A 25,174-nucleotide genomic window follows, 5' to 3' on the forward strand; every position below is an offset into this window, starting at 1 on the left:
TGAGGGTATATAGAATGAATAATCCCACAAGATCTGATGCCTCTGCAGAGTCCCTGGCACCCATCGCCAAATCAAACGAATTTTTCATTTTAGTTTTTATCCATTGGTTATTGTTATTTATTAGAACTGATTTTCTACATTTTTTAATGATGTTGATTCCTTCCGAGGATATATCAGTGTATGCCTCTAGGGCAATGTTAAAAAGGTGTAGAGTGGATGAAACGCCGAATATTTAGTGTAGCTTAATCGTCATATACATTTTATAACTTACTAACTAGCTCTACCTACGTATTGAGCACTTTTGAAGTAAATACTTAACGTTTACGCATAAATCTATACTTTCGTATATTAATTTTATGTGGGTAAATTAAGTATATATATATATATATATATATATATATATATATATATATATATATATATATATATATATAATATGAGGTTAGAAAGAACGATATATATATATTAGTAGTAATCCACTTTTTAGAAGCACCGAGAAAACGGAATTCAAAATATGAGGTTAGAAAGAACGATCACGTGCGTATCTGTATTTTTTTAAAATAAACAGAATTTATTTATTTAAAGTTTCAAATTTTCGGCTAATAAAGCCTTCACCAGGAATTTTCTTTTTAAACAATATAATGTATTTTTTTTCCACTGGATTGACAATACACAATCTCTACCTTCAACCAACAAACTCTGCCGAATGACATTGTTTAAAAAGAAAATTCCTGATGAAGGCTTTATAAGCCGAAAATTTGAAACTTTAAATAAATAAATTTGTTTATTTAAAAAAATACAGATACGCACGTGGTCGTTCTTTCTAACCTCATATTTTGAATTCCGTTTTCTCCGTGCTTCTAAAAAGTGGATTACTAATAAACTACCCATTTGCACATGGACAGCACTTTCTACTTGACTGACAATACACAATCTCTACCTTCAACCAATAAAACTCTGCCAAACGACATCATGGCACCTAAGAAAAAAAAATAAACTGTTCTGTTTAAAAAGAAAATTCCTGATGAAGGCTTTATAAGCTGAAAATTTGAATTCCGTTTTCTCCGTGCTTCTAAAAAGTGGATTACTACTAATATATATATATACATATCTGGGCAGGAGCTGCTAAAAACAGCCTATCCTGCCTTGACAGAGTACAAAATAGACTTTGTGGCTTAGTGGGGGATGCCCTTTTCTCTACTCTGCAACCTCTCTCCCACAGAAGAGACGTTGCGAACCTGTCCTTGTTTTATCGTTATTTCCATGGCAGGTGCTCGTCTGATCTCCAATCTCTGGTCCCCCCTCGCCAATCTTTCACGAAAAACACCCGTCTAGCTGAATCCACTGTGAAAAATTTCCCCACTCTATATCTGTGCCTAAATCAAAACGCGGATTCCATGAACAAAGCTTCTTTCTTAGAACTGCACGCCTGTGGAACTCTGTTCCGTCTACCTGCTTCCCACAGGACTACAACTTGGATGTGTTCAAGTCCAACGTTAACAAATTCCTAATGAACCACCCCCTTAAGTAAACACTTCATCAAAACTCTACACTAACGTAATGTACTTGCAATAACCCTTATCTCTGAGTGGCTTCCGGGCCTTGACAAGTGGTGATCACTGTGTAAAAAACAAATATATATATATATATATATATATATATATATATATATATATATATATATATCAATGATTTCATTCAGAAATCTATAATATAAATAACCTGTCTGTTTAAATGTATGTATGTATGTATGTTTGTATGTGTACTTAAAAATTTCACGAGATCATTATCACTTTGAAGCTCGAAATCTCGGACGACAAATATCGAAAAATTGGCAAAAAACATTAATTCCTTCACCCTCAACTGGTCAGTTTTCTACAAGGAGGGGTCGATTTTTGCGAGCCATTTTTGGAAGTCATTGTATCAGTTGGATTGACTTTGCTTGATTTTAACGTTCTGAATTTCCGGTCACGTCATGGAGTAGCGGTAAGACGTCAGATTTTCTTTCACTTTCTTTTCTGCCTGTGCGTCACGAGTTCGAGCTTGCCTACCTACTACCACTTTCATTTTCATGTGAGGAAACGATATTGTTTTTGCACCAACCGAATAAATAAAATTATAACAAAGTAAAAACCAACCATAAACACAACTTATTAAGATGAGGGCAAAACATAAATATAATGAGATAAAAATGGTGTTTGTATTAAAAATTACATATGTGTAAATTTGAAAAATGAATTGCATTTTTTAAATAATCACATAATCTAATGTGAACAAGAAATTATTGAACAAGAAAGAAGTTAGAGGGCATAACTGTAAACAAAAAAATGTGTGTGAACCATTATCACAAAAAGGATTGCTATGGCATATGGCTTATGTGTTAATGGCATTTAAGCAACCCAAAACAACCATAAAGTATTTTTTTTTTACAAATAAGATGATAATTGATAAGGAAGGTAATGAATGCAGTGATATCTTCAAACAAAATATTTAATTTTGTAAAGATTAATTACTATTGATCAGAATTGGAAAATTTTATCTTTTCGCATTTTTAGCTTTTGATTTCAATATTTTTTTTATTGCTTCTTCAATATCTTTATATAAAATATAAAACTCTTCCTTATTTAATTGTAAATACCTTTTCATTTTATAGTATTCCCAAATTTTGCATTCTAATAAAGACATTGTAATTTTTCTGTAAATTAAGAATTATTATTATTATTATTCGCTGATAAGGAGCTTTCACAAAGGTCATCAAAGATCTCTCCTTGAAAACAACCTGTGGTGTTCCCTGGAAGCTGAGTCAAAACAAGTCTCCTCAAATTTCTAGTAGTCTCCATCTCTTTCGATAACATTTGCAAATAAATTTGCATTATCGCAACAGCCTCTTACGATGGATTTCTCCCTGGCAGTGGCCATTAATCTCCACTGGAATTTGAGTGGCAATAAGCCTTCCCAAGGTCTCAGTTCTCTTCGGACTTGTCCAGCGGAAGTCTGGTCAGTGCTCTCTCTTCAGTCTTTCCATTCTCCTCGACTCTTCTCGACTATTTGGCGTCACTCTTTGGGGTAAGTGATGGGGCAATGGGAGTGGACGAGGGAGAGAATAGAGAACTTGTAGATATGCAGCTTCAATGTTCTTGGTTCCATGTAATGCTTCTTCATGTTTTGCCTCTGCAGCAGTTTGTCTGGCCCGCGTATGTGGCTCATGTGCATTCAAGGGTTTTCCTTAATATTTCAGCTGTTTTCATTATTGTCATTCATTGTATCTTTCCAGCCATTCCTCTGATTCCAATTTTTCCCATTCTTTTTTCAAAGTTTTTCAGAATTGTCCCTAGTGCTCCTACTATTATAGGTATTATCTTGATTTTCTTCATCTTCTATATCCCTTTCAGCTCTCTAGCTAGTTTTGTGTATTTGCTCCATTTTTCCTTTTCTTTGATATTCACCCTGTGGTCAGCTGGAATGGCAAAGTCTATGATTTGACAGGACTTTTCTTTCTTGTTAATTATTATGACATCCGGTCTTCTTGCTTGAATGAGTTTATCTGTTATTATCATGACTATTGTTGTTTTATTATTATTAATATTATTTGGAAGAAATAGACGTTTTATTACAAGTTAGAGTGAGAACAGAATCGAGGAAGAGAGATAGATAGATAGATAGAGAGAGAGAGAGAGAGAGAGAGAGAGAGAGAGAGAGAGAGAGAGAGAGTATAATTGGAGGAAATAGATAGAGTGGAGTAGACAAAAGGTAGGAAAAATAGATACGAAGGAGAAATAGAATTAAAGAGGAGAGGAAAAGACAGAAAAGTAGATTTAATTGTATATACTTTTCTGTTTCATGTTTGTATGTTTTAAATAAGGTTTTAATAATCTTTTTTATTACAAATAATTTTACTTCTTCACCCAAGTAGAATATTGAAACAAAATAATTTAAAATTGTTACAGTCATGAAACAGCATATTAATTTTCTTTTAATTTAAATTAAAAAAATTATGTAAAATATAATCTTTTCTATCTTTTGCAAATGATTCAAATTTTAGTATGTTATTATGGATAATAACGACTACCAGTTGTAAAAATTTAAGATTTTTCACAGTCGTTATTTCTAACAAATTTAGGCTTTAAAATTTTGTTCCTTCGTTTTGGACGCCACTATAAATCTATATAGCACAAAAAGAACACTCGCTCCATCTTTGTCATCTTTGTTCAAATCTTTGAGCCCGAACCAACTTTGTGGAAATCGCGGGTCGTTGGATCACTGAAGTTAAGCAACATTGAATTTGATCAGTTTTTAATGGGTGACCATTTTGGATTTCCAGGTGCTGTATGTGCTCTCCGCTTATCTCGGCATTGTTTTCAGTCGTCTTGGACCTCTCTTTGCCACTGGACTCAAGCAGTGCCGATTGAAGAGAGGTGTAGTTGGAGATTGCACAACCCTTGCTTCACAATTACACGCGCAGCTGCCACTAGAGTTGTATCCTTTATCTTTCGAGACTAAACAAGTATCGTTTTTTTATGTTAGTCATGAAAACTAACATTTATTTTCACCAATTTATTCCTGATACATATTTTAGCAGAAATATTTTATCTTTAAATACTTAACACACTTCGATAACATTCTCTCTATTATTCTCACATTCCTTTTTTGTTATCGAAATATTTCTACTTACTAAACACTGACAATCGCCCAGGACCGCTACCCGGCACTTTCCGGGACAAACCACACAACAGGGGACATCAATAGTAAAGCATCTTCTTGCATTCTCTAAAATTAAACACCCCAAATAACAATATCTGAAAACAGATACCTGGTGAATTATAGGTGGATACGTGTACAGGATGATGGTCGTTTTGCGATAGCGATTTTCTGTAGTTTGACCCAAAACTTAAATAACCAATAACAGACATAACAATAATGAGTATAAATTATTCGCTATTGAGGATGATTCATTTATTTTTTTTATCTAATCAATGAACAAAATATATTGCACATCCCAGAATACAAAAATCAAATCTTTGCCTGCTGATACCTGAGGATTTGGTCAGCTTTTACCTGTTCAGTGGTGGATCTATGTAATATCTATTGTTATATTGTACATAGAAACACTGTTTTACTGCATTGAGACAATTGCAAACGAACACTTTGAATCGTCGACACGTTATTTTGAACGGCTGTGAGCAAATGCGATACTCAATTTGAACACTTTTTTTTTTTAATTGAAAAATTTGCATGAAAAATAGAAATATTTTTTCGAGGACGGCGGGGATTAAATTAAATATCTTAAAATTTGATTGAAAATTGAATTAGTTTAAAATTAAATTTTATAAAATTAAATAATTAAACTTGTGCTAAGGAGCATAAATAAAACATCCTGCAGTTTACTTATTTATTTATTTCGAGAACTTTTGAAAGATTTGAAACTGCATTTTCCGGAATGAACAACACAATAGGAAGATAGTTTGAATATGATTAGACACAATCGCCATCCATCAGCCAGCGAGCCCCTCACCCTCTCACTCTACACAAAACTGCATAGCAATTGTTATATAATATTTAAGTAATAAGACGTCAAACAATACCCTAAGGACCACACGTAATAAATAATCCAAATACATCAACATTTGGTGCAAACCACTATTTTCATACAATCTGATCTGGTAACATCAGCAAGAACTCTACATGAAAAGGAGGTACTTCTGCATTTATCGACTAGCGATTTCCATGAAGCTTCTCGGTTAGGCTCTGCTGCTGCCGGAAATAATTGGAAGTGTCCGATCGCGAAATGTTGAATCGCTACGAGGAAATTATAATAATAGACGGGAAAAACATGGAAATACAACAAATAAAATTACATACATCTTACCCAACCCTAACGCTAACCCTAACCATAAACCCGACGACCTAATCCTAAACTCAAACCCTAACCTGTGGAATTAAATTTTTTTCTTCCAATTCATAACAAAATAGCCTTCATAGATTCGTATTAGCTAAAATCAGCCAACGCATTCGTGAAAAATTGAAGAACTCTCGGCCGATTTTTTCCAGTTATTTCTGTCAGCTGCCGAGTGAGCCTGCGTGGAAATCGCGATTCGGTAAATGCAGAAGCACAAAACAGTGGATAGTTAATAGTTTTCAGTTGTCCTCTCCAAGCACATCACCCATAAAAATACAGGATGGAACGATAAAATTGTCGCCCAAAAGCAAACAATAATACAGCTTCATTTTAAAACTTTTATTGAAAAAATCAATTCAGATAACTTGATTATGTAGTAGAGCTGGCATCTATTCAATGTAGCCGTCTTCAACTTCAATCATCACCTCGATACGGGTTCGGAACTGTAAGCATGCCTTTTTCACAAGCGTAATGGCGGTGATCAAGCTTGATTTTGGTGATGTTCTTGACGTATAACCAAACGAATTAGTCCAGCGAGTTCAGGTCAGGGGAGGAGGAGATGCAGTGAGAGAAGAGTACAAAATTGTAGCACTCCTTGTGAAGCCAAGCCTGAGTCACTTTGGACGTAGACTGGTGCCGAGTCCTGCTGCCTCATCTAGGGTCTGCCAATGGCCACTTGATTGCACCAAGGGATCAGCGCACTCCAGGTAAACTTTGGTGTTCACTTTCAAGCCGAATTTTAATATTCGAGGAGGCATAATATGGCCCTCACTTGAAACCACACCAAACACCATAACCAACAAAGAAAGAAAACCGGTTTTCATTAAACGAAAATGGAATCATATGGTCTTTTCTAGGGCGACAATAATATCGTTCCATCCATTATTTTTTCTTTGATGCTTTTTAGTAACTTCATTTTTAACTGCTCAGATATTAATTGTGCATCACTTTTGGTTTCTTGGGTTTATACATAGCGTCTATCAACATGGAAATTAATCGATAATTATAAATGACGATATAGAAAATATCTATTTGCATAAAGTTAGGTATGTCTATCTATCTATCTATCTATCCGTGTATATATATATATATATATATATATATATATATATATATATATATATATATATATAAACAAATTAGCTGCCTATTATGAATTTTGAAACACAGCTATACAAAGTAAGGATGAATCTCCAATAAATGTAGAAATTCTTGGTCATTAAATTCTTGTTTATTACGTGTCATATCTGTTAATTGCGTTTCTAAACGTTCAAAGGCCAATATATGAACCAGTGTTTCTGTCCTCAGTTTTTAAATCTTCTATTCAATACGTACAATTGACAGATTTGTGTAACGATGATGTCAAACATTGAGAGATTCTATCTTTTTACCACTAACGCTCTGATCCCGACTTGGCCCAAATTGGAATGAACATCTCTCGTCTTGATGAAACACCCTGTCTTGACAAGCTTCTGGAACTGATCCTCACTTCTGATCTGAAATAGTAGACTTGTATCAAATCCGTTGCCAAAATCGCTGGAAAAATAGTTTGATCATTTTACTACTCAATAAGGTATCTCACTCGCAACTTAATTCTTTACCTATATAAAAGCCAAATGAGTCATAAAATAGAATACTATTGTAACATCCGGGAAAGCGCTGCTCAGAGTATCGTTTCCTGCATTGACAGGGTACAAAATCGGCTTCAAAATCTTGTAGATGAGGGTCTTTTCTCCTTCCTGCTATGTCTTTTTTTTACATAGGCATCACCTTTTACCAAGGCCCAGAGGCCACTCGAGGATAAAGGTTAAAGAGTATACCGTAGTCAATTGAACAATATAGTAATCGTTAATAATGGAAATTTGGTAAATTTGTTAACTTAAGTGGAACGGCTCATCAAGAGCTTGTTTACGTTGGACTTGAACACAACCATATTGTAGTCAGCTGGAAAGCAGGATAAAAAACATAGCCATGATAAGCGACAACTCTCTATGTAAAAACAAGTTCAAGACAGTCAAACGGAACAGAAATTTACAATTGCATGAAACAAAATAATTTAACATTGGTAAGCATTGAATAGTTCATTCGCATTATTTTGATTTTTCGGACTACTATTCTCATCTTCTGTGTTATTTTCAAAACATTTTCATCAATGTAACCTCCTATTTTCTCTTGAGGTATATCTTGTTGAACTCGGGAATCTTTCTGCTAAATTCTGGAATCTTTCTGTTGAACTCTGGAATCTTTCTGTTGAACTTGGAAATCTGTACAAAATTTCGAACAGAACCCTTTATTTAATCCACAGGGGTAGCATGCTCTCGTTCCGTCAGCCATGAATGTCGCCTGCATTGAGTATGGAATATTCAACATCCAGAAGAGTATAACTTTACAACTGCATTTCACCAAGCACTTTATCTGCTATGCCATGGATCCTTGGAAAGCGAGAGTAGGCTACCCTCATGGATTAAATAAATGGGATCTGCTCGAAATTCCGTGTAGATTCTCAAATTTGACAAAATGATTCCCGAGTTCGACAAGTTACACCTGAAGAAGGTAGGAGGTTACATCGACCGAAACGTTGGGGAAATAATGCTCAGTATGAATAATCAATCTTCATCTAAAAAAATTAAAAAATTGAATATGTACTTTTGTGTGAGACATCATAAATCGGTTCTTTATTTGCTAAATCTATAAATTTTTGCTTATTACTTAAGTATCATATATTGTTTTCGGAATGTTCTTCCCATTCTCAAATAGAAACCATTTGAATAAATATGTTCATATTTTCTAATGTCGTTAAAACTAAAATTCTCTTTTCGCCGAGTGCTTAATCTAGTTCTACACTGACCCAATTAACGAATGACTGTATTTTCCAAACTGGAATATCAAATGCAATTTCATTTCAAAAGTTTGCCAACATACAAAAGCATTCGACTGATTTTTTTATGCATTTGTCTTGCATTTGTTGATATACTTTACTTACATCTATGCAGATGCCTTTTATATAATTGGAATTTTAATACAGAAAATAGATGCACTGTATAATACTGTATGTATATGTCTATCAATATCTATGCTTATTATAACTCTATATATTTATCTTTCTATCCATCTTATTATCCTCCTGTCAGTGTCCTGTTATGTTTTCTGTGTGTCCTTAACAGCTGGAAAAAGCAATCGCACATTTGCAACAACAACAACAACAACAACAACAACAACAGCAGCAACACGCATCCTATTTCTTTTAAGCAATATAAAGCCATATTTTCAAATAATTTATAACATAAAAACATATGCACATATTTGTCTATTGATTGAAATGCACCGAATATATGCAACCCCCCCCAAAAAAAAACAAAACAAAGCAACAAAAAAAAAAACAAACAAAAAAAAAAACAAGAAAACATTAATTCATGGAAGCTATAATTTTGTTCTTGATCATATTTAAATTCTGAAGCATATAAGAGCCATGTATAGAAGACATGTGCAAAAACAATTTAAATGGATCGGAAGAAAAGACACGTAGTAGAGAGGGAACATGTTAGAAAAAAGAGAAAAGAAATACACATGTATGCATATATATATATATATATATATATATATATATATATATATATATATATATATAATGAGTGTATATATATGTATATATATATATATTGATATTATTTTCAGAAAGTTTAGATAAGTCATCAATACCGTCAGTTTCAAACCTGATAATAGGGGACCGTTTTAGATCTCTATATCAATCTCTCTTCAGCCGATACTCGTCTGTTTTATAACCGGAAGTGGAAATATACACATACATTAAAAGATCTTGTGCAAATCTCATTTTTTTTAAACAACCTAAAAATTCAAGTAATAAAATTTAAAAAAATCCGTTTAACATTTTGGACGCTTAAGAAAACAAAAAAAAAAGAGAAAGGAAAGAAAGACGAAAAAGAATAAAATAACAAAAGGGAACACTTCTCTATACTTAAATGTTTCTGTTATTTATTATTCTAATATATGTGCACTGTTTATCGCGTCACTTATGAAAAAGTATAGACTAGTTTAAAAATTGAGTTATGAAAAAATTTTGTTTAAAACCGTAAAAAATTTAAAATTAATAAATTTAATGAACCATATTTTTCACATATATTATAATTATAAATAACAAAAATATTTAAGTATATACAAGGTATCCCTTTTCTTCTTTCTTTTCTTTCTCTTTTTCTTTCGTTTTCTTTTGCGTCCAAAATATTAAACGGACACTTTTCAAACTTTTATCATTTACATTTTAAGGTTGTTTAAAAAAATCGAGAATTGCACGGGATCTTGTAATTTATATGCATGTTTTCACTTCCGGTTATACAACAGACGAGTATTGGCCGAAGAGAGCTTGATGTGGGGATCTAAAACGGTTCCCTATTATCAGGTTTGAAACTGACGATACCGATTACTTATGCATTCTAAACTTCTGAAAATAAAAATATAAATAAGACATTCTTTCTTTATAATATAGCACTCTGCTGGAATCCTTTTTTCCAAAATATAATTAAGCACACACACACACACACACACACACACACACACACACACACACACACACACACACACACACACACATATATATATATATATATATATATATAATGACCATACCTTAGTTTCCTAGATGTAAAACCACACTGAAACTCCGGTATTTATCAAAAAGTGCTAAATAAAAAGCTGAACGTAATTATAAAATATTATTCATACCAACATTATTGGCTACATATGTGCATACATGTTTCTGTTTCAACTCAAATGACCTGATCTTATTTTATAACCAAAATTTTAATTTAAATAGTTCTTTAAATAGTCAATTGTTCTCCATTTTAACAAATCATAATAAAGAAAAAGAACGGAAAAAGGTAAAAAAACAAACTTTATAATACTTTGTTCACCATATTAATTAATTGATCATCAGAACCAAATTAATACTAAAGTATACACATACGCAGATACGCCCATTCACATTCTTCCATGTTCATATACATTTATCTATTAACACCTTTTTTTTACACTAAGTAGCTTCATATTTTACGACTGCTAATTTTTGGGTATCGTTCTGATTATTCTGAAATATAAGTATAAAGTTTCATTATAGAATAAACACACCAAATACGTTTATAATATATATTTCCATATAACGGGAAGGGAGGACGAGGGAATTGGATCTTATTTATGATGTCCTTAGAAATATTTGTAGTTATTTAGTATGTCTATTTAGTGCATGTCTCTTAAAGTGTTTACAGATTCCTGTTTAATATTCAATAGTTTTCCCTATACTTAAATCTGATTACCTAAAGTTTTCCACTCCAGCACAGAAAACCAGCCAGTTTAGTAACCTATATATTTAGCTTTTCCAATTATCTTTCATTCTATTTTAGGTCTTTTATTCTCCCAAATAAATTTTCAGTAATGCAACGATAGTGATGTGTTTTTTTAAATATTTTCTATGACTAAATAAAAGTTTAAGTTCATAGAATCTATTTTTAAAGTTTTTTTTGGATACTTCCTATATAGATATTTTCTATTCCTGGATTCTCGTATATTTATATTTTTTCATCGAAGAGGTAAAAGTATTTTTTTTTTGGTATTCCTCTGTTTTTTTAGGGGGGGGCAATTCTTATTTCTCTATTATCATTAGTGTCCCTTGTTTTTCCATTGCTCTCAATATTTTGTTGTATTAATGTTGAAGCGAAGAGTAAACCAAATTATCTCCCTACTTCGAATCTTGGATCTGTTTGCGTTGGTTTCTATATTCTGATATTTTATATCGACGTATTTGTATCCACTCTTTCTAGGTATGAATATTCAAGCATATTTAAACGTTTGTTTCATTGGAAAAGTTGTTGTTAATTCTGCTTTGCTAGGATTTAGGCCTATGCGTAATAATGCACAGTGGATGGTTTGACTGTGGCTGTGCATATATAAGGTTATTATTTGATTTCATAAAATTGTATATTTGTCTGTTTCTAAATTATATGTGACATCTATAAAGGCAATATGTTTTCTATTACTACTTATTACAACCTTAAAACTGAATTGCTCATCTCACTTCCATCTAGATATCAACAATTTCTAGGTTCTGAAGAAACAGTGAGTTTATTATTTTTTTAAAAGGGCCAGGACGGTTTTACTAAACAAAATTCTGTTTTCTTTTAGCATTCCCCGGTGAAATATTTGTATATAATTATACCAGCATGGAGACTCAGCGTTGCTTGAGTTTTGGATGAAGATCAACGAAAGTTCTACACTTCCAAAAAACAAACTTTATAATACTTTGTTCACCATATTAATTAATTAATCATCAGAACCAAATTGATACTAAAGTATACACATACGCAATTACGCCCATGCACATTCACCTATTAACACCTTTTGTAACAATAAGTAGCTTCATATTTTACGACTGCTAATTTTTGGGTATCGTTCTGATTATTAAAAACTAAGATCACTCTTAGAAACATGCGAAAACCTAAGATCACTCTTAGAAACATTCATTTTGCATGCGCCCCTTGTCTTCTCAAAGAACTTACTATTGATTTTATACTCCGGGCCCTTCTGCTTGTGTGGTGATAAACGTTAAGCTGTAAAAGGGTGTTAACTTTGGTTAAAATCGACATGGACCTATTTAATCAGATTTTTTTCGATTATTGATTTTCAATACTTATCGGGGGCATTCCGATATAAAACCTAAGATCACTCTTAGATAAATAAGTACATTTGTGAGAAATTTACAAAATCGGTTAGGGCGTTTTAAACTCCACAGGGAATCAACTCACACACAAAGACACATACGCAGACGCACACATACAAAGACGCACAAAGAAACGGCATTTCATATATAAGTAAAGATTTATAAAAAAAAAACAAAATTTCCAACTTAAGTAGGACGGCCCCTAAAGTAAAATATAGTAATGTGGTGATTAAAATGATTTTAGCTTAGAGTGAGATAGTATAAGAATGGGATGTTAATTTTTACGTTGTAGTTACATGCATAATTATACCAGATTTATTTTTCTAGTTAATTTCTTAGACAGATTAGCTTTACGATTACTGTTTATAATAATGAATGGATTGTTTTCATGTGTTTATTGTGACCATTATTGCTATCAACAAATTCAATTTTTGTTGTTTATTCTTTTAAATGCCATATTATGAGTAATTATACCTGTAGGGTTCTTGGAGGGGGGGGGGAGTTCATTATATCTATTAGGCTATGAGAAAATTTTCGCGGAGTATCCTGAATTAAAATTTTGTTCGAAAATTTTTTTTATGCTAGGGGATAAACGAACCAGATTCGCAATCCTCTGATTCAAAGTCATCTCTTTATTTTAATTGCTCCACTTAATCGCATAGAGCTTTTATTACCTTAATAATTTGTTTGCTTAAATTATATATATATATATATATATATATATATATATATATATATATATATATATATGACTTTACTGTTTATTTTTATCGCTTATGAATTTAGATTTGTTGTTGCTTTTTTAATGATAAATACGGTTAAATAGTGGCTTCGCCTCGAAGCTCATTTTTTTATTTACTTAGAAAGTCGCCCATAATTTATTTGGACATATATAACATTTTATTTATTTTTATTATTTTTAAAAGAATAATGTACGTACACGCGTAGTGTACAGTCTGGAGTTCTATTCCTAGAAACAGTTAAGCTACGCTGATGAGAGGTAGTTACCTTGAAACAAGTGTGTACATAGATTACTGTTTTAAAGCCACTATTTGACCGTATTTATCGTTTAAAAATAACAAATCTATCTATCTATCTATCTATATATATATATATATGTGTGTGTGTGGTGTTTGTGTGTGTGTGTACGTGTGTGTCTGTATGTGTACGTGTGTATCTGTGTATATACTGGTTGATAATAAATAATACATTCCACATTTTTCTATACCAAAATTCAAATCATATTTGTGCCTGTTTGAATAATAATGAATCTAATTTTGTTTTCTATTTCTAAATAATGATGCGATGTTGTCTTGTGGTAATTTTCTTTCCCTTCATCTTTACTGTTAATTTAAAGTTGCATTCATCGGAAAACGCATGGAGGATGCAGGATTTTGCCATCTGACAAGACTCAGCACTGAATATATGATTTATTTTTACTTTTATTTTGCATTTTTAAATATGCATTCAACATCGTATACAACAGCTATCGACAACATGAATAACCTGGAAGCAGACTGCATGGATATTGTACAAGATCACAATGAAAAAAAAACAAAAACAAAAAAACAAAAAACAAAACAACAACAACAACAACAACAACAACAAAACTACAACCAATTTCAAATGCTTCGTAAAGCAAGGATGAAATGAAAATAAGTAATGAAAAGCAATCCAAATTCTCTACATCTTGATAAAACAGCAAAATTGGACGAAAAAATAACAATACATTTCCAGAGGAGATTTTGTTGGTTAGTTGTTTTTGTTTTACGGCATATCAACCCTTTTCAGGTTATTTAATGGCGAATCTAAAGATGTTAAATAAAGACTTTTTAATAGAATATATTTGTTTTCAAGTCTGTTTCTACTTAACCCATAGTTGGGACCCTAACAGGTACTACCACTCTGGGTCAGAGTGGACCTGAGAGCAATGGCAATTAAAGGGTGGCTCCACACTCCCCAAAGCCCGCAAGCTGGGGCATCACCATTGGATATAGTTTAAGGTCATATCCAGGACCCTTCAGAGGAGAACATTCCAGATAATCACCTAAAAACATAATATAATATATATACTCACCTAAAAACATAATATGATATAGATACTCACCTAAAAAAATAATATAATATAGAGAACATTAATTTAAAAGCTAAAACTGATTGGATAACTGAATAAACAAGTTACGTAAAGTACACACAAGCACTCAAAGACGTTAAACCAGGAAGGCCACCCGGCGTTGCTCGATAATTAATGATAATTCCTTTCTACTTTAACATAATCATTTTTTCTAGATGTTTTCTAATTTTCAAGATTTTTTTTTCTTATTCATGTATGTCATTTGGTTATTTCTTTTAGCCTTCTTGTCTTACATTGCTATTACTACTACTCCCTTTCTTCCACTACTCACAACTACTTCTCCTTTCCATTCCCGCACCTCCGACCACTTCTCAGCTCTATTACGCTTTCTTTCTAAAACATTCAATATAAAAATATGCAAGAACGCAAAATTATTAGCATTTTAACATAACCATAGACATACAAGTGATCTGTTGGGTCTCAACCACTGCCCTGATTAAGTTTACCTTAATTCACTTCAAAATTTTATAAACTGTACTATGTTCTTTAAGATGTTCTTGCATAAATAATGACTTTCTTTACTTTTATAAAACCCTTCCTTTTTTCTTCTTTTCTAGTATTATTATTAATATTGTATAGAAAATTATTTTTTTTATTCTTCTTCTAAAGAACTAAAGAGACTTATCATTTTAACCGCCAATTTACATATAAGTGTTTGTGATGTGCACTATTATTAATATACAGAAAAATTATTATTATTATTATTATTATTATTATTATTATTATTATTATTATTATCATTATTACTACTACTATTATTATTATTACTACTACTATTATTATTATTATCATCATCATCATCATCATCATCTTAATAGTTATAAAACACTGGGGACCGTCTGGCCGTCTTTGCTTGCTTGAATTTTGTAAATTTTACTTTCGGTTTCGATTTAAGCTGATTACACACAAGTCATATTTTCTTTACTTTCGAAATAACAACTATATTTGGGTACAATATAATATGAAATAATCGACATAGAATTGGCTCTATAATAATAAATACGAAATCTACATGAATTAAAAATATCATATTTATGCACATTTTATAACCGGGCAACGCCGAGCGCCCCATGCTAGTGCTTATATAGAAGTAAAACTGCTAATTTACGTATGTGTGTTTGTAGTGTGCACAGACACATATGTAAATCATATAACAACGCTGAAAAAACAAGAGTCACCCTTTCTCTAAATGCTTCCAGCGACATAAAGAAATATTAATGATTGGTTGAATGGGTATATAATGAGAATAGGCGAGAAAAATGCATAGATAGCTCAGAGACACATGACTCACTTGTTTAGGTAATTTAAAATTACGGTTAATAGGAACAATTGAAACAATTTTATTTCAAACAATTCTAGTAATGCAGAATTTTATATTCCAGCTTTCATTTCACACGATGATCAGTTGTTTTCGTTTCGAATGTTCCACATCTTAATTTATAAAAAGGGAGTCGAGTACAATGTCATATTTTTTGATTTTTGTAAGTATTAGGTACACAAGAAGTGCAGTGGGATTACTGGTAGGTTGAGAGATGATAACCAATTTGTGTGCCCTTTTCTCTACCCTGCAACCTCACTCCCACAGAAGAGACGTTGCGAGCCTATCCTTGTTTTATCGTTATTTCCATGGCAGGTGCTCGTCTGATCTCCAATCTCTGGTCCCCCCTCGCCAATCTTTCACGAAAAACACCCGTCTAGCTGAATCCACTGTGAAAAATTTCCCCCACTCTATATCTGTGCCTAAATCAAAACGCGGAGTACATGAACAAAGCTTCTTTCTTAGAACTGCACGCCTGTGGAACTCTGTTCCGGCTGCCTGCTTCCCACCGGACTACAACTTGGATGTCTTCAAGTCCAATGTTAACAAATTCCTAATGAACCGCCCCCTTAAGTAAACACTTCATCAAATCTCCACACTAACGTAATGTACTTGCAATAACCCTTATCCCTGAGTGGCTTCCGGGCCTTGATAAGTGGTGATCACTGTGTAAAAAAAAAGTGTAAGACAATTGGAGATGAATGAGATGTCAAATTTGCACAGAGTAAACCTGGGTGGCAAAGTTACTGAGATTGTTGCTTAATTAATTTTGTTTACCTAATTAATACCATCGCCGTTGATCAGATGCTAGTGTAAGTTCTGTAAAACTATACCATTGCTAGCCAGACAAAGCGTAACAACCGTTGACCAAAGAAAGAGTTTATGAGGCAAGTGTACAAAGTGTGATAATGTCTGGAAGTGAAACTTGACCAGTGAGAGTAGAGGAGCAAAATGATATAAGTAAGATATGATGAATGTTTAATGTGAGTTTTATACAGGCTTAGTTCTGATGACCTCTGAGGAAGACTAAATCTGGACCGAATAGGGAGATGTGTGAAAAACAAGAGACTTTTATAGTACGGCCATGTTGAAAGAATGGATGGGAGATACTGGGCCAGCAGATGTAAAACAGTAAAAAATCAGGTTCAGTTCACAGGCGAAGAAATAATATGAAGACATGATAAAAATAAACTTGAGGGAGAGATGAATAAAAACTGGATCAGAGGTAGGTCAATTTGTAAGTCAATTTCTACATGCAGTCTATGCCATGTATGCCATTGAGTTATTTTAATATATATATATAGTTATTAAAATATAATTATCCACTGATACGTGTTTCGTCGTCTACCACTCATCAGAGTGGTTGAATCTAGCTGATGAGTGGTAGACAACGAAACACGTGACAGTGGATAATTATATTTAAAAAAAAATAATACATATGCCGCTCCCCATTTGGGAGTACCTAATTGGCCAAAAGGAAAGTTATTAGGTAAAAATGCAAACAGTAGAAAACCCCAGATGCCAGAAAGCCTTCCCCAGAACTTCTAGACTATGGAATTCTCTTCCGGGCTCCTGCTTCCCGGACTGTACTGATATTCAGAAGTTCAAGTGTAATATAAACAGACATCTTGCTGCTCAACTCCCTACATGATATCCCTGCTATTATGTCCTATATAGCAGCCCCCAACATCAAAGGGGCATTGTGCCTTGTCTAAGGTTAAAATGCAGTAACATTTTTAAAAAAGTCAATTTCTAAAGACAGTCCAACATATATCAGCATGTAAAACGGATGTTAAACCAATGATGATGACGACGTGTTTTGTTTGAAAATTCAGGTTTTATCTATTGATTTTCTCATTCGTTTTTGCTTTTTCGAAATGAAACTTTAGCCCTCCATATGAGTTGTTTACTTTTTTGTATTATGCCTGTGAATTTCTATTCGTCATTATCCATCTTGATTATATTTTTGAGTAGCATACTGGCTACGGCATACATCAGTGGTGATAAAACTTCTTTTGCATAAAATAATGTATGTATTCTTACAGTTGTCAGCTTCAATCTCTTGTTGCCGTTATATTCTTCATGAAGTTTGTATTTTTGCTAGCTTGCAAAGCCAAGAGTAACTTTGTGACTAGGTTCGAATCTTCAGACTAGCAGTCATTATAACTTTATACACTGTTGATTGCATAAGTGTGAAACACTAGCGTTTTTTAAAGCATAAAAATTGTTAATATTAATTTGAAATACTAGCTGAAGTATCTGGCGTTTCCAGGTTGTATATGGTATATTCGAATTATCTTATTGATTAAACGAAACTGTAATTTTGATGGCTTCTTTTTTCCACATCCTCCACGAGGTAGGAGCAGTAAGTGCGTTTTATTTTATAGAATTTCCACCAGTAGCCTTAATCCTCTTCTCTAGTTCAATCTTTTATCTTTTAGTCCTTCTTCTTTCAAAATATGATGCAAGAATTGCAATTATTACTTTATATCATAGTGCATATATGAAAACTGTTAAATATCCTTCCGTTTTAACTGTTTAATATACAATATATCATTCAAACACTACCGTGTTTGAACATATGGTTAAGTGGCAGTTTTAGTCATGTAGAACTGCTTTTAAGCTCACCACTCACTCATTTTTCGACGAAATTTAAAACAATTATTACAGTTTATAGATCACCTTCTCAGCTATATTGTTGAAAAAAAGTTTTTCAATTTTATTTCAGTAAAACAAAAGTTATGATGAATTTTCTGGTGTTCAAAATCATAAAAATATGTAAGGAGATGAGCGACTTCCTTATGACTGGTTTTCATAGAAATCACATCGCTTCAGCCACTACTGTTGCTTCTAATTCACCGCTGTCGTGGAAAGAGAAGTAACAAGTGAAACAGAGAGAAGGAAACCATGAAGGGGAGATAATTAGGGGATTTTATTGAAAGCAAACGAGTGCCGTACATTGTTATTACAATGTACGACATGTTTTTACATGTGATTATGAGGGCAAAAAAATAAAGCTGAAATTAAACAAAGAACAAGTGAATATATTGAAAGCCTGAAAAATCATGGATTACAATAGAAAAATGCGAGCAGGAAAACTAATATGATTAAGCTTAAAGGACTAGTTGTTTGAACCGGAAAAGAAAAAGACAAGATATTATAGTATAAAAAAAACATAATAAATTTATAACTTAAAATATTGCAGCATTAAATTTTTAAAACTTCAATTTAACATTATATAATCAATTCTTAATGCTGCAATATTTTAAGTTATAAATTTATTATGTTTTTTTTATACTATAATATCTTGTACTTTTCTCTTCCAGTTTTAACAACTAGTCCTTTACTTTTCCATGTTTAATCTTAACCATACTACTTATCATGCTCGCATTTTTCTATTGTAATATATAGATGACATTAGTAATCTATTTTGTTAATGGAATGATTAAATTTTAGTTTCAAACAGTGCATATCTGAACACTGATAAATGTACATGTAGCAGTAATTTTTAATAACCTCTACATCAACAACATTTTGGGCGTGACCTCTAACAGGTGAGTAAATGTAGAGTCTTTCAGGACTTCCAATGAGTGAGAAACCAACATCCAACTGGCCATGAGAAAAGCAAGGTATCTGAAGATTAAGTCCAACAACTTTGAGGCTTTTTCCTTGAGCTTTATTTATAGACATGGCAAAACTAATTTTTGTTGGGAATTGTAAACGTTTAAATTGAAATAGCATGTCAGAGAGAAATAAGGGGTATCCGAGGAATTAACACAGTTTCACCCTTAAAATTTTCAGTTATTATAATAGCTTCCAGAAATTAGATTTAAAGATTTTATTGCTAACCGTATGCCATTACACAGTTAAGGTGGATCAAGATTTCTTAATAATATAACTGTAGCTCTTTTCTTCAATATCAGGTTATGGTGTGGCATTCTACGCGATTGTAGTGAATTTTATAGGAAATTCTACTGTAATCAATGGATTGATAACTCTTACAAAATTTTATAATTGATCAGATCAACAGCATCATTTCTAGGGGCTATGATTGCTCTTTTACGAAATTACCCAACATTGCGTTAATTTTAAGCAATGTCTGGGGGGAAAAAGCAATCTGGTCACCAATTCAATTTACCGTCTGATCGCATGGTAATTTGTACAATTGAAAATCTCTATTCAATGTTATTGAAAAAAGTACTGCAGACTGACCATCAAATAAATGTGTCCTCATAAGAATATTCTCCAAACTGAAAATGAAATATGTGGTTACCACGCAGAATTGCAGAACAGCCGGATTTTCATATCACATTTTAAATGGAAAGAAAGAATTCGAGACCAAATCAAACGTTCGATTGTCAAGGATAGTAGCATTTTGTTTCATAGATAAACCACTAATTGCAGACTATAAGGTTTTGTTAGACCTATCTTTTTTACCATTCTAAGGATAACTTATTGTAATATCATAATCAAATATTAATAATGTAAAGTTCTGGTTTAGGATGATTTCGAAATACGATGTATAAAGAATAGAATTATATTTACAATATTGCAATGATGACCAACTGCAGTTTGGCACTTCTAGCGGGGTGTGGTGATGAGCATAAACTTCATAAATTTTATTGTTTTTAAGTAAATTCAAATTTTATTGAATTTCGTTTAAAAATAATGGGCAACAGAACTTCGGTTTATGTTTAATTGGTTGCTTTTGTGCCAATCTTTCATTGATTGATTTTAGTGCCGTGGCAATTTTTGGATTGTAAATACCGACTTTTATAGGTTTTCAGGTATGCTAACAACGAATATCACAGTTAAATTTGGGGCTGATAAGTCGTTTACCAGATAAAAACATTATATCAAACGTAAAAGCTAATGTAATCTCTGTGAGACATTTTGTTTTCACAAACGAGTAGTTAGTAATGAGGACATGTGTAATTGAAGCAGACGACAAAGCAAATATTTTTTCACCTCGCCCAATGAAAAAAATGGGGTGTTTATTCCGATAGCTGTTCTTAACATGAAGAGGCTTGGGGCGTTTCTTCCGAAAGCTATTACGCATGCGAATTACTAATTCCTCGGTTGTAAAAAAATGGCTGCCAGGGATCGCATTAGCTTTGACGTTGGATAAAAAAATGTTTTTATATCTGGTAAACTACTTATCAGCCCCAAATTTGTTGTTAGCATACCCGAAAACCTTTAAAAGTCAACATTTCCAATGTGAACGGTGAATTGTAGTTAATGTTAAAAAAATACCAAAAAAATTGTATTTCAGTCAGAGAGACCAATTATTAAAAAAATGTCATTGAAATAAATGTTTGTTTTCTCAAAGTTTAACGATTATTAATATTTTATTAGTTACGAAAATTTCTATTTTGTGTTGTCATAATTTTCTTTAAAATATTTGAATTCAATAAATGTGTAACGAAAACTTTCTAAAAAGCAAAAACATGCATTGAAAACGTTTAAAATTTTGGTTTGAAATCAATATTTGTTTATCAAATCGATGTACGTACGAAAAAAGAGAATATATATATATATATATATATATATATATATATATATATATATATATATATATATATATATAGGAATGTTTTCGTCTTATTTCTTTACAAAAACGAAAAGGATAAATTATTTTTTAAAAAGGAAATAAAGGAAAAACTACTTAGAAAAAAATGAAAACAGGAGTAATAATTTAATTTAAAGAAAAAATAACATTATTTAAGTTAGTCTGGACTATACATATTTCAAATTTAAGAATTTCGAGCAATATTTATGTATTACTTAGAAAAAAGAAGAAACTAGAAAAGAGACGTAGGAACCTGATATTAGCCCGTGTAAGCTTTTCTGTACTTCGAATTTGTTCTCTTTCGTGGAACATTTTCTACAGTAAAGTATGGATTTTTTTCATTGAATTTTGTCTTCGTGAGGGATTTCCGGCAAACAATTATTGTCAAAAAATATTTATCGTCTTAAAAGAAATGAAAAAAATCTGTAAGAAATTTAAACGAAAATTTAATTTTCTAAGCATGCAAATAAATATTTTGATTTCACTTGTAAAATACATTTAAATTTGGTTAAAATCTTGTAGATATTCACATTTATTAATAAAATGCGTGATGGCAAAAGTTTAAAAAAAAGATGACTTGGTGTCATCGGCTAGAATCGAAACCAAAACACTTAGCGTTTTCTACCGATGTTGTTATCGAGAAGAAAGAAAATAAAGTCTAAATATTAACACGCTTGATGTCGTGAATTTTATATGATCATGCGCAGTAAAAACATGTCGACCAGTTGAAATTAACATTGCCGTTATATGTCTGTACGCGTTATTCACAACCCCAAACAAACATTTTACTCGTCATAAACCATTCTTGATATATAATTACTATTTCATGTTAATTTCAGTGTTATGTGAGCAATAGTTAAAGACTTTACCTGTTAAATATTTACACAAACATACATCTACTGTTTTATTTATACAGAGATAGATAGAATAGATAGAAGATAGATAGAATATATATATATATATATATATATATATTAGGGTGCCAATGAAATGTAAATAAAATATAGATTGTATAATTTCCCTAGTCATACCCTTTATTTTTGTTCCTATAAATATAAGTAATAATTATATGTTTTTCTGTAATTTTATCTAAATGTTTAATGGTAGCTCAATAACCTTCAAAATTCAATTTTGGGAAGCAAGAAGTCATATATCTTACCAACCCCGGAATCACAGTAGTCAAAATGTGATTTGAAACCCTAACGTTAACCTCTTTCAGCTAAATGTAAATTTTATTGGATTCTATTAAAATTTTATGTGTATATCTTTTTTAAGTATATCTAATACTTTGTTAGGGTGAGAATTAGAAATTTCATAACTTCAAAAATAAGTTCCACTTTTGGTTATCAGCAAAACATATAAAATATTTTATTCTTCATTTCAGAAAATGTCTGAATTTACCAATCAAAGACATCATCCGAATGCATTACTGGTAATAAATTACCAAGTTCTCGCAAGATTTTTCGATTTGCATAATAATCAGAAACTCTCAATACAAGTCAGTGCTTATGCTACAACATCGGAATTGTTGAAGATCGAATACCAATACGATTTAATTACAACATCATTATCAAACTTAAAGTCTTGACTAATAAATAGAAATTACTGAAAACGACTTTTGCAGAAAGACAAATACCCAGAAAGAAAAAGAAGCTTAATTTACAGATTCACTTGATAATTTATTCGATGTTGCACATGCTGATGCCATGAGTATGATAAAGATTGATAAAACAAAACAAAAAACAATCTAGAAGCACAGCGTGTTAAAAGCAGAAGAGGTTGCATGGGTTCAAAGTTACATAAGGTTGAATGTAGACGTCTGAAGAGAAAACTTCTTGCAGAAATGCGAATGCAGGTAGAGAAACAAAGATTTGGCTACATTCAGCATGGCCGGACTTAGTGATGGAAGTCATACCAGTTCAGATGGTGCGAAAAGACCAGATCTACCCGTACAATGTTCCAGTCACTCATAAACAAGCAAAAAACATTATAGACCAATGAATACCATGACACCAAAACTTTCAGCTGTTCTTGACAGAACAAAAATAAGTGACTGAAATGCAACATACATCTTAGCAGCTGATGCAGAAGCATTTGGTCACAATCCCAGAGAGGTAGCTCTGAATAAAGAATCTACAAGACAAGCTCGATTATATCACTGTGAAATGGAAGCCCAGGAAATAAAGAGAAGCTTTTTGCCTTATGTTTCTCTAACTGTCTATTGGGATGGTAAACTTCTTCCTCACTTCACTCTGATGCTGTTTTCTGTGTTTTTAATGAATGGAATTACATACTGAATCACATCAATGTCATTTAGCAAAACCACTGGAAATACAGGCAAGAATTCTGGTACATGTGCATTGTTGGAACAGAAAACAGGATGTCAACTTCTCGGATTACCTTGCCGTCATCACATTGATGAACATATAGTTGCAAAGGCATTTGCTGCTCTCATAGAAGTATCAACCAGCAGACCACAAACTTTTTCAGAGATTTTCACAAGACTGAAACACCATTAATTCTGCTGAATACCAAAGAATCAGTGATGAAAACTTATTGCATTTATACACATGCAGTTTTCGATATATCAGCCAGTAATGATTACAAATGATTTCTACAGTTGGCCATATTATTTCTTGGAGATCAACCACTGTCAACCTTGGAAATACGAAAAATAGGTGCCTATTATCGAGCTAGGTGGATGGAAAAAGTCATCTACTGTCTAAAAATATACTTACTTCAATCTCAGTTCAGATTGTCTAAAATAGGATTAGATAGGTTGCAGCAGCTTAATTTGTTTGTTGTCAAAGTATATTTACAAGCCTAATCTACTTGCCCTTCTGCAGCTAGTGCTCCACGAAATGGTTTACTCCTATTACAGAAGCTTCAAGACTACCAAGTCATGAACAAAGTTGTTTCTAATGCAGCACTGAAAGTACTTACACGTAATTTCTTATATCTTAATGAAACACTTGGTGGTTTAGTATCCTTTGACGATCAAGTTAGTGATGAAACAAAGCAGTTGATATTTGCCTAACAGAGTAACAAAGCTCAGCCCAATCCACGGAAAAAATGATGACTGAATCGAACTTGAAACTGGATCTTCAAGAATATGTCACCTGCAACACAAAAACGATCTTTGCTGCACTTGGATTATCACAAGAATTTCTGAAATTTCATCCATCAATATGACATTCAAAACGGGATTATGCTAATGGTGTTAAACAGATAAAGTCACTCAAGGTGGTAAATGATGCCGCAGGACGTGGACTAACCTTTATCCAAAATTTCAACTCATCAATTACCTACCAAGAGAGACAAAAGCAGTACTTGTTGTAAGTCGTTGAAAAGCAAAGACAAGAGTTTCCCGATTCACAAAAAATGTACACTGACTGCTGACAGTTCTGAACATTTTGAATGGAAACATGTTGCCAAATAAAGCAACATTTCTCTTATAATTCAGTTTATATAGCTATTAATTCTACATTATAAAGAATAATTCTTTCAAATTCCTATGTTACTTACGCATA

The sequence above is a fragment of the Euprymna scolopes genome, chromosome 22, assembly GCF_053919585.1.
Source record: "Euprymna scolopes isolate OS-2025 chromosome 22, ASM5391958v1, whole genome shotgun sequence".
Taxonomy (NCBI): Eukaryota; Metazoa; Mollusca; class Cephalopoda; order Sepiida; family Sepiolidae; genus Euprymna; species Euprymna scolopes.